At 38.1% G+C, this 15,389-nt stretch overlaps 1 protein-coding gene across 2 annotated transcripts in view; it reads right to left on the bottom strand.

The window, feature by feature from the left end:
* KCNT2 (potassium sodium-activated channel subfamily T member 2) overlaps nucleotides 1-15,389 on the bottom strand; it is a 368,862-nt gene that overhangs the window by 242,334 nt on the left and 111,139 nt on the right. The window lies entirely within an intron of this gene.

A 15,389-nucleotide genomic window follows, 5' to 3' on the forward strand; every position in this document is an offset into this window, starting at 1 on the left:
ACAAAATACCTTCAGCTTTATTACGTCAGAAGCTCTAATTAAATAAATCTCTTTGCCGAATTAGCCTGATTATTTTAAAATAGAGCCTGTGCCCATAAGGGCCACTGCTGTTTTTCATTAACCAATATTACACTGACAATGGGAAATAAACAGAACATTGTATTCAAAATGGAGCCCTGAGTTTTTTTGTTATATTTTTTCGTTGCAGTAATCTGATTTTTCAAATGTATATCCTCTGTAATTACAGTTGAATATTCTTACCAATATGGCACAGAAGTTAATTATGGGAAACTTTGTTCCTCTTAATGTTTTCAAATAATATTATCTCACTTTGCTATCACCTGCCAATGCCCTTTTACTGTTAGAAGGATTCTATCATGCCTCATTTTATGATTCCCAGGTCTCTCTAAAGTACATTTTATTTATAAATCACCAAGTTTTAAAAACAATGCTGGGGCTTTCCTGGTGGCGCAGTGGTTGAGAATCTGCCTGCCAATGCAGGGGACACGGGTTCGAGCCCTGGTCTGGGAAGATCCCACATGCCGCGGAGCAACTGGGCCCGTGAGCCACAACTACTGAGCCTGCGCGTCTGGAGCTTGTGCTCCACAACAAGAGAGGCCGCGATAGTGAGAGGCCCGCGCACCCCGATGAAGAGTGGCCCCCGCTTGCCACAACTAGAGAAAGCCCTTGCACAGAAACGAAGACCCAACACAGCCAAAAATAAGTAAATAAAAAATAAAAATAAAGTAATTCCTTTTTAAAAAGAAAAAAAAACAATGCTGGAGGGTTTTTGGAAGGGTTTGAAATGTGATCCATTTTTAATAACACATAGACAGAAAATGTAATAAACGTAATATTCACTGACATCTCTAGGCAGTGGTCTTCAATCATCTGGATTGTGCAACACTATCAGTAAAACCATTGAGCATAATTCCATTAATTCAGCAACACTCACTGACCCACCAAGTCCTATGCTAAGTATGAAAGCTACAAAGGCAAATACAACATGGTCCTTGACCTCGGTTAATGTATAGAGAGAAGAGAGAAGTAAATAGTGAAATCAAGGGCAACATGTTAACTGTGGTGACAGAAATATGTGGGGGACACTCGGAGAATCCCCAGAAACCACTCCTAACCCAGTGGCACTGGGTTATAGGGCATGATGTCAAGTGAGAGTGTCAGATTAAGTTTTATCCAATAAATTGTGGTCCTGAAGGTCCAAGGGTCCTGAGGTAAGTTGAAAAAGAGTGAATGGGGAGGGACAGGAGTGGAAATCATAGGCCCAAGAACTGGGAGCAAATGTTCAAAGGCCCGGAGACGGTGGAGAGCAGAGTATAGGTAAGTAGCTTCAAGTAGGTCAGCATGGCCGGACTAAGAGGCTGGTGAGGTGAAGTAAACAAAGGACCTTCATTTACTCATGCTCACCCATTACTCAATCAATACTCACTTGTTTAATAAGTACTAGTGCCATATCGTGCCAGGCTCTTTGGATTCAGACAACAATCTGTGAAATATCTATTGCAATCTACATGGAACACACAGAAAACAAAATAAACAAGTAACAGACATACCCTATGCCAAAGAGATAAAGGCAATGGAGAAAAATGTAAAAAGAAAAGGGAAAAAGAGTATTCAAGAGAGTCTTGTGAGGTGAATACAACTTTAAACAGGATGTTTGGGTAAGGCTTCACTAAAAATTTGATTTTGAGTAAAGATCTGAGGAAACGTGCCAGAGTTACCTGATGGAACTCCAGACAGAGGGAACAGCAGGTATGAAGGCCCTGAGCTGGCAGGGTGTCTGGTGTGACCCAGGAGCAGAGAAGAGGCCAATGTGACTGGAGCAAAACGGGTGGGTGGGTGGGGGGGTGGGTAACAAGGAGGGAGATGCAGGGAAAATGGGGGTTCTTATAGCCATGGCAGGTACTTCGGCATTCAGAGCACAGCTATGCCAAGATCTGACTTATACTTTAAAGGAATACTGGCTGCTTCACTAAGAATAAACCAAAAGCGAGAAAAGGCAGAATTAGCAGGACTAATTAGGAAGGGTACTGCCATAATCCAGATGAGAGAAGATGGCTTGGCCAGGATGGTAGCATTGAGAAGTGATCGTATGCTGAACTGTCTTGAAGGTAGAAATGATGGGACTTTCTGCGCGTTTTGCACATGCTGCAGAATGTGAGGAAAAAAGAGAAGTGAAGACTTACTGACTCCAAAACATTTGGCCTGAACAACTGTTCAGATGAAGTTGCTATCAGCCGAAATGTAGGAGGCTGTGGGTTGAGCAGGGTTTGGGGAAGGATGGGGTTGCCATTCACTGAGATGTAGAAAAGCACAAAAGTCGACTGGAACATGGCAAGTTTTCAATGCCTATTTGACCTCCAAGTAGAGAAGGTGAATGTGTAGTTAGAATTTGGGGGATGGCAGGGAGGTGCTGGCTTCCTGCAGCCAACAAGTTAATCAGGGATAAAAAAAATTACTGCTGAGATTCTCAAAGTGGAGGGCAAATAGGAGAGAACTTCTGCTTCTTTATATGTAAGGTGGGAATAATAACATTAAGTGTGTATTGAAGGAAATACCATATATCAAACAACTAGCCCAAAGCCAGAAGATATAAGAACTCTAAAATATAAAACCTTTTAAAGGGCTGAAAATTTCCTGAGGGTAGTTAATGGTCCTTTTTGTAGCTATGTCTTCATTTACAGCAATATGAATACATGCTAAGTATTCAAAACAGATATAGTGAAATATCCATAATTATATTCACTGAATAAATTATATCATAAAGAATTATCACGTAAATTATTACACAATGAAGTTTCACTTGTTAATCTTTATCTCCAAACCCTTTAACACATATGAAAACATTTTCACTATCTAAACAAGCTGAAGAGTAACCAATTCATTTAAATGCATATTATGACTTCATTTTCCACTTAACTTTGATCTTTTTTTTTCTGTACTTTTCTTAGGGCGAACCTCCACATGAAAAAATAATTGTACAGAAGTTAGACATCAAACTCGTTTTCTGCTTTGAAAATTATTTTCAATTTAGTAGGTTGGACAGAGACCCACAGTGGCTTTGAGATAATAATTACTTAGGCCATTACACACCCAGTCCCCTTCCCTACTGCTTCTAGCAAAAGACAGAAACTAAAAGGAAAACCCATAAATGAATAGAAATGCAATTTAATAAAAGCAACATGATAACGAAGGGAAAAGTAAGTTAAAATAAATCAATGTCATTTAACCCAAATTAGATAAAGAACTACACAAGCTAAATCTGAGACTTGAATCAGGCATCCCAATAAATGCTGATATGTTTCTATTCAAGAATAAATAACCAGTTTTGTTGTTGTTTTGGTTTTTTTTGTTTTAAGATTCCACATGTGAGATCATACAGTATTAATCTTTTTCTGCCTGACTTATTTCACTTAGAATAATGTCCTCAAGGAACCTTAAAAAATAGTAATGTCTAGACTATAACTGAAAATACTTACAAAACTGGTATACAATAGAGTAAACCTTTTTGGAGTATATGTGAGTCAAGAACAGAAAAGTATTTGGGTCTTTAAAGAGACTGATTCATTTCAAACAATTAAATAGAGTACTTTGACTAGCAATAAAAATTGTATGGGTAGGTGTCAAGTATTAGCATTAGACAAATAGATAAACAAAATAAGAGACGTTTTCAAAGAAACTACAAATATTACATTGATGTATTAACTGAAAACCAGATCGATTTAATTGTGACAAACACCTAAAATGCCCTTGAAGAAATAAATTCTACACAACATTCTTTAAAATTATACTACAATTCAGGAGGTGATTCAGAATGGCAGTGTAGAAAGATCCTGAACACATCTCCTCCCACGGACACACCCAATCTATTGCTACATATGGATCAAGTCCCTCTGAAAAAGACCTGAAAACTAGCAGAAGAGTTCCTCCACAACAAGGGATAAAAGGGCCACAATGAGACACGTAGGAGAGGCAGAGATGCAGTCGCATCAAAAACCCCACCTCTGACGCAGTGACCCATGGACGGGAGGAATCTCACGATACAGAGCTTCTCCCTGAGAAGCGGGGAGTCTGTGCCCCACACAGACGCCCAACCCTTGGGACCTGGAGAAATGAGGCCAGAAAACCACCAGCTTTGAACACCAGTAGGACTTCGGTTCAGGAGACCCAAAAAGCTGTGGGGTGTTAGAAGTCTGCTCTTAAAGGGCTCACACGCAGACTAGCGCACCCTAAGACTCAGAGAAAAGGCAGCAGTTTGAAAAGCACCTAGACCACATATGCAGGAGATTCATTAGCCAATCTTACAGCAACTGCCAAGGGCACCAGGGTCTCTTTGGACATCATCAGGAAACAGAGGCACCGGTGGGTGCCATTTTCGTGTTCCCTCTCCTTGCTAGGATCACCCACACTGTCTTGTGGCCCCAGTGAAGCCCGCAGGTGCAGACCGTCACTACAGGTGATGCCCCTTGAGTACCCGGCCCTGGTGGCCAGGGAGGCCTGCATTTCTGGGCCTCAGGAGACTGAAACAATTAGGCATCACAGCTCTCGGCAGGCTACCGCCCCCATGACATAGCAGACTGAAACACACCCCCAGTTTTCCACTAAAAAAGGCCTATTTTCTTGTCCTAGGGCCTCAGTGCAAGGAATAGCTTCAGGCTTTCCACACATCTAGAGGTTACAGAGGAGCTCTCAGGGAACCTAGGCTAGGGGAATGCCATCTTTGCACCCTCCCAGGCCTTGCTACAGCTCACCAGTACCTCCCAGAAAAGAGCATATACACTCGTCTACAGCCCTGACTTTTGCAACTGTCACCTCCAAATTACCTGGTTTGGAGGTCAGTAAAGATAACAACAGTGATCCCACCAGACTATATATATTTGCATACTTTAAAGCTGTTGCCTGAGAGTCTGCCTTCAAATCAGTCTGAAACTAGGGGCTGACTGAGATCCCTACCTTTGAACACTGATAGGGCTTAGCACAACCTCAAAAACTGGAACTTATCAAGAATAAACCACACTGCTTAAACAATCACAAAGATTTGAGAGACCACCAAGAGCTAGGGCAAGGTCAAACAATAATGTTCACTGCTTACACAATAGAACTCCTTCGAGACTGGGTGAGGGATCCTCTTTTGCCTAATACATAGAAACACAGAGAGACAAGCAAAATGAGGAAACCGAGGAAGATGTTTCAAAAGAAAGAGCAAGATTAAATTTTTTAAAAAAAATCCTTAATGAAATGGAGATAAGTAATTTACCTGATATAGAGTTCAAAATAATGGTCATAAAAATGCTCACCAAACTTGAGAGAAGAACAGATGAATACAGTGAGGACTTCAACAAAGAGATAGAAAATATAAGAAAGTACCAAACCAAAAGTCACAGAGCTGAAGAATACAATAACTGAACTGAAAAAATGCAATAAAGGGGTTCAATACAAGACTAGATCAAGCAGAAGAAAAAAACAACAAACTCAAAGACAGGATAATGGAATTCATTCAGCAAGAGCAGCAAAAAGAAAAAAAATGACAAAGAGTGAAGCCAGCTTAAGGGATTTATGAGACTCCATCAAACAGACTAATATACACATGATAGGGATGACAAAAAAGGAAGAGAGAGAGAAAAGGGGCAGAAAGTTTATGCAAAGAAATAATGGCTGAAATTTTTCCTAACCTAGGGAAGGAAACAGACCTCTAGGTCCAGGAAGACAAGAGAGTTACAAATAAGACAAACTCAGAGAGAGACACATTACAATAAAAGTGTCAAAAGTTAAAGAGAGAATATTAAAAGCAGCAAGAGGAAAACAACTTTTTATGTACAAGGGAACCTCCATAAGACTACCAGCTTATTTTCAAGAAGAAGCTTTGCAGACCAGAAGAGAGTGGCATGATAGATTCAAATTGCTGAAAAGAAAAATCTTCCAACCAAGAATACTCTACTTGGCAAGGTTATGATTCAGAATCCAAGGGGAGAAAAAGAATTTTCCAGACAAGCAAAAGCTAAAGGATTTTATCATCCCTAAACCACCCTTAAAAGAAATGTTAAAGGGACTTCTTTAAGCTGAAAAGAAAAGGCACTAACTAGTAACAAGAAAACATAAGAAAGTAAAAATCTCACTGGTAAAGGTAAATACACAGTAAAACTAGTGGACTGACCATTTACTAAGCTATTATTAAGGTTAAAAGAAAAAAGTAGTAAAATTAACTATAACTACATTAGTTATGACATACATCAAACTTTAAAAATAAAAATATGCTATCAAAAACATAAAACGTGGATGGCAGTGGTAAAAATGTAGAGTTTTTAGAATATGTTCAAACCTAACTTGCTCTCAATTTAAAAGAGACTGCTATATATATAGGCTGTTATATGTGAACATCATGTTAGTCGCAAAGCAAAAACCTTCAGTAGGTACACAAAAATAATAAAGAAGGAATCTAAACATAACACTAAAGAAAGTCATCAAAGCACAAGGGAAAGGAGCAAGAGAAGAAGAAAGGAACAGAGACAAACTACAAAAATAGCCAGAAAATAAGTAATAAAATGGTAATAAGTACATACCTATCAATAATTACTTTAAATGTAAATAGAATAACTTCTCTAATCAAAATGCATACAGTGGTTGAATGGATTAAAAAAAAAATTCATCTATATGTTGCCTCAAGAGACTTACTTCAGATGTAAGGACACATACAGACAAAGTAAAGGAGTGGAAATAGATATTCCATGAAAATTAAAATAAAAAGGAAGCTGGTGTAGCTATATTTATATCAAACAAAATAGACCTTAAAACAAAGACTGTAGTAAAAGACAAAGAAGGGTATTAGATAATGATAAAAAGGTCAATCCAGCAGGATGATATAACATTTGTAAATATATATATACCCAACTTAGGAGCACCTAAATATATAAAGCAAATATCAAGAGACCTAAAGGGAGAAATTGACTGCAACACCATACTTACATCAATGGATTGACCATTCAGAGAGAAAATAAAGAAACATTAGCCTTAAATGACACATTAGATCAGATGGATTTAATAGACACATACAGGACATTCCATCCAAATTCAGCAGAATATACATGTTCAAGTGCTCATGAACATTCTCCAAGATAGGACACATGTTAGATCACAAAACAGATCAGAAGACTGAAACTATACCAAGTATCTTTTCTGACCACATGGTATGAAACTAAAAATCAATTTTAGGAAGAAAACTGGATAAATCACAAATACATCAAGATAAAAAGACATGCTACTAAAAAACCAATGGGTCAAAAAAGAAATCAAAGAGGAAATAAAAAATTATTGTGAGACAAAAATGACAACACAGCATTCCAAAACCTATGGAATGCAGCAAAAGCTGTTCTAAGAGGGAAGTTCATACAGATACTGGGCTACCTCAAGGAACAAGAAAAAATCCAAATAAACAATCTAACTTTACACCTAAAAGAACCAGAAAAAGAAGAACAAATGAAGGGAAACGTTAGTAAAAAGAGGGAAATAATAAAGATCAGAGTAGAAATAAATGAAATAAAGACTTAGAAAACATTAGGAAAGATGAATAAAACCAAGAGCTGGTGCTTTGAAAAGATAAACAAAATTGACAAACCTCTCACTGGACTTACCAAGAAAAAAAGGGAGCAGGCTCAAATAAATAAAACCTAAAATAAGAGCGGTATTACAAATGATACCACAGAAACACAAAAGATCGTAAGAGATTATTATGAACAATTATGTGCCAAACTGGACAACTTAGAAGAAATGAATAAATTCTTTGAAATATGCAATCTTCCAAGACTGAATCATACAGAAATAAAAAATCTGTAATAGACTGACTACTAGTAAGGAGATCTCATTAGTAATTTAAAAATTCCTAACAAACAAAAGTCTACCACCAGCTGGCTATACTGATGAATTCTTCCAAATATTCAAAGAAGGTTTGAAACCTAGCTGGCTAAAATTCTTCCGAAAATTGAAGAGGAGGTAATGTTTCCAAACTCAATTTTAGAGGCCTGAAACCCTGATAATGAAACCAGACAAGAAAACCATACAAAAAGAAAATTACAGGCCAATATCCCTGATAAATATTGATGCAAAAACCCTCAACAAAATACTAGAAAACCAAATTTGACAATACATTAAAAAGGATCATACATCATGATCAAGTGGGATTTATTCCAGAGATTCAGAGTGGATCAACATCTCATTAACATTAACCACATTAGGAGAGACCTTCAAGATGGCGGAAGGTAAGACGTGGAGATCACCTTCCTCCCCACAAATACATCAGAAATATATCTACATGTGGAACTGCTCTTACAGAATACATACTGAACGCTGGCAGAAAACCTCAGACCTCCCAAAATGCAGGAAACTCCTCACGTACCTGGGTAGGGCATAAGAAAAAAAAAAAACAGAGACAAAAGAATAGGGGCAGGACCTGCACTTCTGGGAGGGAGCTGTGAAGGAGGAAAAGTTTCCACACACTAGAAGTCCCTTCACTGGAGGAGACGAGGGGTGGCAGGGGGGAAGCTTTGGAGCCATGGAGGAGAGCACAGCAACAGGGGTGCAAAGGGCAGGGCAGAGAGATTCCCGCACAGAGGATCAGTGCCAGCCAGCACTCACCAGACTGAGAGGCTTGTCTGCTCACTCGCTGGGGCAGGTGGGGACTGGGAGCTGAGACTCCAGCTTCGGAGGTCGGGTCCCGGGGAGAGAACTGGGGTCAGCTGAGTGAACACAGCCTGAAGGGGGCTAGTGTGCCACAGCTAGCTGGGAGGGAGTCCAGGAAAAAGTCCGGAACTGCCTAAGAGGCAACAGACCATTGTTCCAGGGTGCACAAGGAGAGAAGATTCAGAGCACTGCCTAAAGGAGTTCCAGAGACAGTCGCAAGCTGCGGCTATCAGCTCAGACACCAGAGATGGGCATGAAATGCTAAGGCTGCTGCTGCCACCACCAAAAAACCTGTGTGCAAGCACAGGTCACTATCCACACCTCCCCTCCCGGGAGCCTGTGCAGCCCGCCACTGCCAGGATCCCGTGATCCAGGGACAAATTCTCCCAGAGAACACACGGTGTGCCTCAGGCTGGTGCAACATCACGCCAGCCTCTGTCGCCGCAGGCTTGCCCCACATTCTGTACCCCTACCTCCCACCGGCCTGAGTGAGCCAAAGCCCCCTAATCAGCCACTCCTTTAACCCGCTCCTGCCTGGGTGAAGAACTGACACGAGAGGGGGACCTACATGCAGAGGAGGCGCCAAATCCAAAGCTGAACCCCAGGAGCTGTGCAAATAAAGAAGAGAAAGGGAAATTTCTCCGTGCAGCCTCAGGAGCAGTGAATTAAATCTCCACAATCAACTTGATGTACCCTGCATCTCTGGAATACCTGAATAGACAACAAAACATTCCAAAAATGAGATGGTGGAATTTGGGAGCAACTGTAGACGTGGGGTTTGCTTTCTGCATCTAATTTCTTTCTGGTTTTATGTTTATCTTAGTATAGTATTTAGAGTTTATTATCATTGGTAGATTTATTTATTGATTTGGTTGTTCTCTACCTTTTTTTGTTTATATATATATATATATTTTTTTTTTTCCTTTTTCTCTTTTTGTGAGGGCGTATGTGTATGCTTCTTTGTGTGATTGTGCCTGTATAGCTTTGTTTTACCATTTATTCTAGGGTTCTGTCTGTTTTTTTGTTTGTTGGTTGGTTTTAGTATAGTTTTTAGCACTTCTTATCATTGGTGGATTTGTTTTTTGGTTTGGTTGCTCTCTTCTTTTTTCTTTCTTTTTTTTTTTCTTTTTCAATACTTTTTAATTTTTAATAATTTTTTTAATTTTTCATTTTAATAACTTTATTTTATTATTTTATCTTTTACTTTCTTTATTTTTTTTCTCACTTTTCTTCTAAGGCGTGTGGCTGACAGGGTCTTGGTGCTCCGGCCAGGTGTCAGGCCTGTGCCTCTAAGGTGGGAGAGCCGAGTTCAGGACATTGGTCCACCAGAGACCTCCACATAATATCAAACGGCAAAAGCTCTCCCACAGATCTCCATCCCAATACTAAGACCAAGAAACACTCAACCACCAGCAACCTACAGTGTTGGACACCCTATGCCAAACAATTAGCAGGAAAGGAACACAACCCCACCCATTAGCAGAGAGGCTGCATAAAATCATAATAAGGTCACAGACACCCCAAAACACTCCACCGGAAGTGGTGCTGCCCACCAGAAAGACAAAATCCAGCCTCATCCACCAGAACACAGGCACCAGTACCCTCCACCAGGAAGCCTACACAACACACTGAACCAACCTTAGCCACTGGGGACACACACCAAAAACAAGGGGAACTACGAACCTGCAGCCTGCGAAAAGGAGACCCCAAACACAATAAGTTAAGCAAAATGAGAAGAACGAGAAACACACAGCAGAAAAAGGAGCAAGGTAAAAACCCACCAGACCAAACAAATGAAGAGGAAATAGGCAGTCTACCTGAAAAAGAATTCAGAGTAATGATAGTAAAGATGATCCAAAGTCTTGGAAATAGAATGGAGAAAATACAAGAAACGTTTAACAAGGACCTAGAAGAACTAAAGAGCAAACAATGATGAACAACACAATAAATGAAATTAAAAATTCTCTAGAAGAAATCAACAGTGGAATAACCACAGCAGAAGAATGGATAAGTAACCTGGAAGATAAAATAGTGGAAATAACTACTGCAGAGCAGAATAAAGAAAAAAGAATGAAAAGAATTGAGGACAGTCTCAGAGACCTCTGGGACAACATTAAACGTACCAACATTCGAATTAGAGAGGTCACAGAAGAAGAGAAAAAGACAGGGACTGAGAAAATATTTGAAGAGATTATAGTTGAAAACTTCTCTAATATGGGAAAGGAAATAGTCAATCAAGTCCATGAAGCACAGAGTCCCATACAGGATAAATCCAAGGAGAAACACGCCAAGACACATATTAATCAAACTATCAAATATTAAACACAAAGAAAACATATTAAAAGCAGCAAGGGGAAAACAACAAAAAACATACAAGGGAATCCCCATAAGGTTAACAGCTGATCTTTCAGCAGAAACTCTGCAAACCAGAAGGGAGTGGCCAGACATATTTAAAGTGATGAAAGGGAAAAACTTTACAGACAAGAAAAAGCTAAGAGAATTCAACACCACCAAACCAGCTCTACAACAAATGCTAAAGGAACTTCCCTAGGCAGGAAACACAAGAGAAGGAAAAGACCTACAAAAATAAACCCTAAAACAATTAAGAAAATGGTAATAGGCACATATATATTTATAAATGCCTTAAATGTAAATGGATTAAATGCTCCAACCAAAAGACATAGACTGGCTGAATGGACACAAAAAGAAGACCCATATATATGCTGTCTACAAGAGACTCACTTCAGACCTAGGGACACATATAGACTGAAAGGGAGGGGATGGAAAATGATATTCAATGCGAATGGAAATTTAAAAAAAGCTGGAGTAGCAATTGTCATACCAGACAAAATAGACTTTAAAATAAAGGCTATTGCAAGAGACAAAGAGGGACACTACATAATGATCAAGGGATCAATCCAAGAAGAAGATATAACAATTGTAAATATTTATGTACCCAACACAGCAGCACCTCAGTACATAAGGAAAATGCTAACAGCCACAAAAGGGGAAATCGACAGTCACACAATCATAGTAGGGGACTTTAACACCCCACGTTCAACAATGGACAGATCATCCAAAATGAAAATAAATAAGGAAACACAAGCTTTAAATGATACATTAAACAAGATGGACTTAATTGACATTTATAGGACATTCCATCCAAAAACAACAGAATACACTTTCTTCTCAAGTGCTCATGGAACATTCTCCAGGATAGATCATACCTTGGGTCACAAATCAGGCCTTGGTAAATTTAAGAAAATTGAAATCGCATCAGGTATCTTTTCTGACCACAACGCTATGAGACTAGATATCAATTACAGGAAAAAATCTGTAAACAATACAAACACATAGAGGTTAAACAATACACTATTAAATAACCAAGTGATCACGAAAGAAATCAAAGAGGAAATCAGAAAATACCTGGAAACAAATGACAATGAAAACACGATGACCCAAAACCTATGGGATGCAGCAAAAGCAGTTCTAAGAGAGAAGTTTATAGCAATACAATCCTACCTCAGGAAACAAGAAACATCTCACATAAAAAACCTAACCTTACACCTAAAGCAATTAGAGAAAGGAGAACAATAAAACCCCAAAGTTAGCGAAAGGAAAGAAATTCCAAAGATCAGATCAGAAATAAGTGAAAAAGAAATGAAGGAAACGATAGCAAAGATCAATAAAACTAAAAGCTGGTTCTTTGAGAAGATAAACAAAATTGATAAACCATTAGCCAGACTTATCAAGAAAAAAAGGGAGAAGACTCAAATCCACAGAATAAGATATGAAAAAGTAGAAGTAACAACTGACCCTGCAGAAATACAAAGGCTCATGAGCGATTAATACAAGCAGCTACATGCCAATAAAATGGACAGCCTGGAAGAAATGGAAAAATTCTTAGAAAAGTACAACCTTCCAAGACTGAACCAGGAAGAAATAGAAAATATAAACAGACCAATCACAAGCACTGAATTTGAAACTGTGATTAAAAATCTTCCAACAAACAAAAGCCCAGGACCAGATGGATTTACAGGCAATTTCTATCAAATATTTAGAGAATAGCTAATACCTATCCTTCTCAAACTCTTGCAAAATATAGCAGAGGAGGAACACTCCGAAATTAATTCTACGAGGTCACCATCACCCTGATACCAAAACCAGACAAAGAGGTCACAAAGAAAGAAAACTACAGGGTGATATCACTGATGAACATAGATGCAAAAATCCTCAACAAAATACTAGCAAACAGAATCCAACAGCACATTAAAAGGATCATACACCATGATCAAGTGGGGTTTATCCCAGAAATGCAAGGATTCTTCAATATATGCAAATCAATCAATGTGATAAACCATAGTAACAAACTGAAGGAGAAAAACCATAAGATCATCTCAACAGATGCAGAAAAAGCAGAGGGAGATCAGCTCGGTGCTTTGTATCCACCTAGAGGGGTGGGATAGGGAGGGTGGGAGGGAGACGCAAGTTGAGGGGATTTGGGGATATATGTATACGTATAGCTGATTCACTTTGTTATATAGCAGAAACTAACACACCATTGTCAAGCAATTATACTCCAATAATGATGTTAAAAAAAAACATTAACCACATTAACAAAATAGATGAAAATTATATAATCATCTCAATAGATGCAAAAAAGGCATTGTTTAATTTTGATTCAACATCCACTTATGATTAAAAACTCTCAGCTAAGTAGGTATAGAGGGAATGTACCTCAACATCATAAAAGTCATATACACCAACCTACAGCTAACAACATACTCAGTGATGAAAAGTTGAAAGCTTTCCCTCTAAGACCAGGAACAAGACAAGGATGCCCACTCTTGCCTCTTTTATAAACATAGCATTGGAAGTCCTAGGCACAGCAATTAGGCAAGGTAAAGAAACAAAGTCATCCAAATTGGAAAGAAAGAAGTAAAACTGGAATTATTTGCAGATGACATTAGACTACATATAGCAAACCCTAAAAACTCCACAAAAAAAATATTAGCACTAATAAATGAATTCAGCAAAAGTTGCAGGATACAAAATCAATGTACAGTCAACCCTCCTTATCCATGGGTTTTACATCTGTTGATTCAATCAACCATGGATCAAAAGTATTTGAAAAAAATTCCAGAAATTTCCAAAAATCAAAACTTGAATTTGTCACATGCTGGCAACTATTTACACAGCATTTATACTATATTCAGTATAAGCAATTTAGAGATGATATAAAGTATATGGGAGGATGTTCATGGGTTATACACAAATACTATGCCATTTCCTATAAGGGACTTGAGCATCCATGGATTTTGGTATCTGTGCAGGGGTCCTGGCACCAACTCCCTTTGGATACCTAGAATGACTGTACAGAAATCTGTGCATTTCTATGAATTATAATGAAATATCAAAAAGAGAAATTAAGAAAACAACCCCATTTACAACTGCATCAGAAAGAATAAAATACCTAGAAGTAAATTTAGCCAAGGAGGTGAAAGACCTGTACACTGAAATCTGTAAGACATTGATAAAAGATATTGAATAAGACACAAAGAAATGGAAAGCTATTCTGTACTCATGGATTGGAGGAATTAATATTGTTAAAATGTCCATACTACCCAAAGTGATCTACAGATTCAATTCAATCTCTATCAAAATTCCAATGACATTTTTCACAGTACTAAAACAACCAATTTACAAATTTCTATGGAACTACAAAAGACTCTAAATAGCCGAGCATCTTGAGAAAGAAGAACAAACCTGGAGAAATCATGCTCCTTGATTTCAAACTATACTACGAAGCTATAGTAACCAAAATAGCATGGTATTGGCATAAAACAGATACATAGATCAATGAAAGAGAATATAAAGCCCAGAAGTAAATGCACATATATATGGTCAATTAATTAATGACAAAGGAGCCATGAATATACAATGGGTAAAAGACAATCTCTTCAATAAATTGTGTTGGGAAAACAGGACACACATAAAAAATGAAAGTAGACCACTGTCTTACACAATACATAAAAATTAATCCAAAATGGACTAAAGACTTGAATGTAAGACCTGAAACCTTAAGACTCCTAGCAGAAAACATAGGTGGTAAGTCCCTTGACCTAGGTTTTGGTGATGATTTTTTGAATCTGACACCAAAAGCAAAGGCAACAAAAGCAAAAATAAACAAGTGGGACTATTTCAAACTAAAAAACTTCTGCATAGGAAAGGATACCATCAATAAAATGAAAAGGCAACCTAAAATGGGAAAAATATTTGCAAATCATATATCTGATAAGGAGTTAATACCCTTAATATTAAAGAACTCATTCAACTCAACAGCAAAAAAAAAATTGGAATAAAAATGGTCATAGGATCCAGATAGACATTTTTCCAAAGAAGACATACAGATGTCCAACTGGTACATGAAAATGTTCTCAACATTACTAATTATTAGGAAAATGCAAATCAAAATCACAATGGGATATCACCTCCCACCTGTTAGAATGACCATTATTAAAAAGAAAAGAAATAAAAAATGTTGACAAGGCTTCAGAGAAAAGGAAATCCTCTTACACTGTTGGTGAGAATGTAAGTTGGTGCAACCACTATGGAAAACAGTATGGTGGTTCCTCAAAAAATTAAAAATAAAACTACCATATAATCCAGCTATTCTACTTCTGGGTATTTATCCCCTA

Source organism: Eschrichtius robustus, chromosome 3 (genome assembly GCF_028021215.1).
Source record: "Eschrichtius robustus isolate mEscRob2 chromosome 3, mEscRob2.pri, whole genome shotgun sequence".
Classification (NCBI taxonomy): Eukaryota; Metazoa; Chordata; class Mammalia; order Artiodactyla; family Eschrichtiidae; genus Eschrichtius; species Eschrichtius robustus.